At 46.6% G+C, this 5,187-nt stretch overlaps 1 pseudogene; it reads right to left on the reverse strand.

The window, feature by feature from the left end:
* LOC126485454 (5S ribosomal RNA) lies at positions 1-118 on the reverse strand (annotated as a pseudogene).
* Between the last annotated feature and the right edge of the window lie 5,069 nt (positions 119-5,187).

Consider the following 5,187-nt stretch of genomic DNA (forward strand, 5'->3'; position numbering starts at 1 on the left):
TGCAAACAGCGCTCGGCAGACCGAATGGTCACCCATCCAAGTGCTAACCCAGCCCGACAGTGCTTAACTACGGTGATCTGACTGGAACCGGTGTTACCACTGCGGCAAGGCCGTTGGCTACACTGGTGTCCAAAACAAAAGCAACAAACGGAAATTTTGCAAGGTTTATTTTGGCACACAACAGTGTAAACAGGTGATAGTAAAGTAGAAAAAATGCAAAAACTTCAGAACGTAGACAACTGCTATATGCATCACGGTAGACAAAAATATTCTGCTTTTATTACAGCTTAACGTATTTGCACACACTTTCCGACAGCTGGTTAACGTGCCAATTACGAGGTGTAACCCCCTCTGACAACAATACAGGCCTGACAACAACGGGGCTGTTGGGGATGATGTCATCAATCTCATGTTGAGGAAATAGCGCCTATTCTTGCAGCAGAGCTACTCACAGTCTTGGAGAGTGGTTAGTGGTTGCTGAGGTGTGCAACCCATCTCCCTAGTGCATCCCAGACGTGCTCTATGGGATTCAAATCGGGAGAGCGAACAGGCAACCCCATGCGTGCAATATCTTCCGTACCCAAGAAACATCAATCACTCTTGACCTATAAAGTCGAGATCATGAATACCAAGTCTGGTCCCACAGCACTTCACAATAACAGCAAATGAGGTCGCAAGATCTCGTCACGATACCTGACACAAGTTAATCATTGACGATTCACCCGTACAATTTCATGAAGAGGTGTTCGACTCGTCAATATAATCCCTGCCCACGCCATTAGGGATCCTCCTCAATATCGGTCTCTTTCCACAATGTTTGGGTTCCGAAATCGTGTTCCACGTTCTCTCCAGGTGCGAATCCATCGAGAATCGCTCTCCAGTCTAAATCGGGGCTTTCTGTGCAAACTTTGTCCCATTGTTCGATCGCTCGGGTTGCATGTTGATGACTCCATTCTAGATGTTCCCTTCTGTGAAGACGCATCAGTGGTAGACATACAGCAGGTCCCCAACAATGAAGGCCACTCTGCCGAAGCATTCTGCAGTCGTTTGACTCGATACAGCACGGCCAGTAGATGCTGTGAGCTCACACGTCAGTTGCAGTGCAGTACTAACGAGCTACTATCGTGCACTTATAGCCAAATGACATCTCTGTGAACTGTCGCCACTTCGAAGAAAGAACAGAACGATTCACACTAAGCCATTGGGCCACATCAGTTTGCGACTGTCCTGCTCCCGTTCATTCTACGGCCCTCTACCGCAGAGAGTTTGGTAGGCGTCTTCTGTGTGCCGTACAGCACCGTCTGACTGTTTACACAGCAATTGTGGCTGTGGGACTAGCCGGCAAATACTGCCTAGTTTGACAGGTTCCCTGACGCCATCGTTCGCGTGCTTGTCGTTGACAGGAATGCCACCTTCCGTACAGCACAAGATCGTACCGACATCTGGTCGACAGTTTGTATGATTATATCGTGAATTAGAGACAGGAAGGAGAAACAGCGTTTGTTGCATTAATTTTGGACACCAGGGTATGTAAGACAAAACTAGGATCATCCCACTCGTGTTCTGGAGACGTTATCAATCCTAACTTTTCAAGGAAAGCATAGGAAGAAACATTTATTTCTCCTTCGTTGCTGAAATGATTTTTCTGTGTCAAAGGCTTTAACCGACACCTCAAATTACACTACTGGCCATTAAATTTGCTACACCACGAAGATGACGTGCTACAGAAGCGAAATTTAACCGACAGGAAGAAGATATTGTGATATGCAAATGATTAACTTTTCAGAGCATTCACACAAGGTTGAAGCCGGTGGCGACACCTACAACGTGCTGACATGAGCAAAGTTTCCAACCGATTTCTCATACAACAGCAGTTAACCGCCGTTGCCTGGTGAAACGTTGTTGTGATGCCTCGTGTAAGGAGGGAAATGCGTACCATCAAGTTTCCGACTTTGATAAAGGTCGGATTGTAGCCTATCGCGATTGTAGTTTATCCTATCGCGACATTGCTGCTCGCGTTGGTCGAGATCCAATGACTGTTAGCAGAATGTGGAATCTATGGGTTCTGGAGGGTAATACGGAACGCCGTGCTCGATCCCAACGGCCTCGTATCACTAGCAGGCGAGATGACAGGCATCTCATCCGCATGGCTGTAACGGATCGTACAGCCACGTCTCGACCCCTGAGTCAACAGATGGGGACGTTTGCAAGACAACAACCATCTGCACGAACAGTTCGGCGACGTTTGCAGCAGCATGGACTATCAGCTCGGAGACCATGGCTGCGGTTACCCTTGACGCTGCATCACAGACAGGAGCGCCTGCGATGGTGTACTCAACGACGAACCTGGGTGCACGAATGGCAAAACGTCATTATTTCTGATGAATCAAGTTTCTGTTTACAGCATCATGATGGTCGCATTCGTGTTTGTCGACATAGAGGTGAACGCACAATGGAAGCGTGTATCCGTCATCGCCATACTAGCGTATCATCCGGTGTGATGGTATGGGGTGTCATTGGTTACATGTCTCGGTCACCTCTTGTTCGCATTGATGGCAAATTGAACAGTGGACCTTACATTTCAGATGTGTTACGACCCGTAGCTCTACCCTTCATTCGATCCCTGAGAAACCCTAAATTTCAGTAGGATAATGCACGACCGCATGTCGCAGGTCCTGTAAGGGCCTTTCTGGATACAGAAAATGTTCGACTGCTGCTCTGGCCAGCACATTCTCCAGATCTCTCACCAATTGAAAACGTCTGGTGAATGGTGGCCGAGCAACTGGCTCGTCACAATAAGCCAGTCACTACTCTTAATGAACTGTAGTATCGTGTTGAATCTGCATGGGCAGGTGTACCTGTACACGCCATCCAAGCTCTGTTTGACTCAATGCCCAGGCGTATCAGGGCCGTCATTACGGCCAGAGGTGGTTGTTCTGGGTACTGATTTCTCAGGATCTATGCACCCAAATTGCGTGAAAATGTAATGACATGTCAGTTCTAGTATAATATATTTGTCCAATGAATACCCGTTTATCATTTCTGCTTGGTGTAGCAATTTTAATGGGCAGTAGTGTACTTGCTTCTGCAGTCCACTCTTGACGGTAGAACAGCGAATGACCTAACAACACTCGTTAGCAAAGCAGTCATCAGCCGAATAGGTCATTCCCGCAGAGCTACGCGTCAGCTGGATTTTTCATAACCCGCCTCGCTCCACACACGCATGAATCTACAATTCAGGGTCAGCTTCAAACAGAATTTCTAATTTCCGCGCTGGACGTATGTGAGTACTTCCGGACGTTTGAGACAGGCGCCGATGAGCAGCTCCGACCCGAATTACAAATTGCGTGCGTCAGCCGCTCAGACGCGGCAGGGCGGAATTTCCGCCTGTGGCGCAGAGCAAGTTTCGCGTTGGGCGTACAATCGGGGACGGGGCACCGTTCCTCAATTAGGCACGAAACCCTCTCCTCAGCCCCCGACCGTGGACTGGCTGCGTCTGCGCATGCGCCGTCTGCTCCTGTGGTCGTCACTTGTCTTCCGCAGCAACAGCAACGCCACTGCGGCAGTTGTAAACCACTTTCCACATTGTTAATTAGTCTGTGTGTTGTGAAGACGCCGTACAACTGTCTCGTAAATCGATACTGAGAATGCAGCGCACCATTTGTTGAATCTATGATATATTTACCACGACAATATCCCTCTGTCAAGTCATATAAGACAAAGAAATACAGATCAATACATCGCAATACTATAGGAGTTCCAACAGCACCATCAATCAATGCCAAGCCTGCATGACGACCAGAAGTGCCCATACACGTTACGGACTTGCTCAATTTGTGAAGCACTTTCTCTTGAATAAATCATCCGTTTTTTTCCTGAAATTCGTTTGTTTGTCTGCATAGACATTACATCTACTAATTTATATATTTCCATCACATCTGAATAATTTCTTCTTTGTATATCTTTTTTAGTGTATTTGATGGACTAGTTTCCTTTGTCAGGCGACCTAAGACGAACTCTTCTAAGTGTCATGAGATACGAAAAGACCGTAATGGATGTGTGGATGGTGGCCGTATGACATTATAATAGATGTGGGAGCAATATGGATGTTATGGGTGGAGAACATAATACATGCAAAAGTCTAGAGAAGAGCTTAGTACAGACATGAATTTAAAATGACTGCTGATCATGAAGATGATGATGATTGGGTCACGATTATAGTGGTACACACGAAATTGATATGCAAAATGTAATGGTTCCGTGTTCTGGCTCTAGACAGACCAATCATGACTGACGACGCCATGGCCGCTGACGTCATCGGATGCGGCGCAAAGGGGCATGCGGCGAGCACACCGCTCTCCCGGTCGTTGCCGGGCTTGATGACCTGGGTGTCGCTCCCAATCGGTCAAGTAGGAAGTGCAGGGAAGTTGAGGTGAAATGGCTGCGCGGAAAATCTGAAGAAATCGAAGAGGAAATGGTTGTCGGAAGGACTGACTGAGCATACAGAAATGTCGAACCAGGATTCGGTGAAATTAAAACCAAACGAGGTAACATTGAGAGTGAAATGGGAATTCCACTGTTAAACGCAGAAGAGGGAGCAGACAGTTGTGAAGAGTACACTGAACGGCACAGTAAAGGGGAGGATTTGTGTGATGTTGTGGTAGGGAAGAAGTAGGGGATCCACTATTAGAATCAGATTTTAAAAAGTTTCGGAAGACTTAAGACGAAATAAGGCAGAGGGGATAGATGACATTCCATGGATATTTCTAAACTCCTTGGGGGAACTGACAACAAAACGACTACTCACGTTGGTGTGTAGAATGTATGAGACTGGCGATATACCACCTGACTTTCTGAAAAACATAATCCAAGCAACTCGGAAGATTGCAAGAACCGACAAGTGCAAGAATTATCGTACAAGCAGCCTAACATCTCACGAATCCAAGTTGCTGACAAGAACAACATAGAGCACAACTGAAAAGAAAATTGAGGGTCCTTTAGATGACAATCACTTTGGCTTCAGGAAGCGTGGAGGCACCAGGCAAGCAATTCTGACGTTTCGGCTCAAAATGGAAGCAAGATCGGAGGAAAATAAATACAAGTTCCTAGGATTTATCGTTTTCGAAAAAGTCTTTGACATGCAAAATGGTATACCATGTTCGAAATGGTAAGAAAAATACGGGTAAG

Source organism: Schistocerca serialis, chromosome 6 (genome assembly GCF_023864345.2).
Source record: "Schistocerca serialis cubense isolate TAMUIC-IGC-003099 chromosome 6, iqSchSeri2.2, whole genome shotgun sequence".
Taxonomy (NCBI): domain Eukaryota; kingdom Metazoa; phylum Arthropoda; class Insecta; order Orthoptera; family Acrididae; genus Schistocerca; species Schistocerca serialis.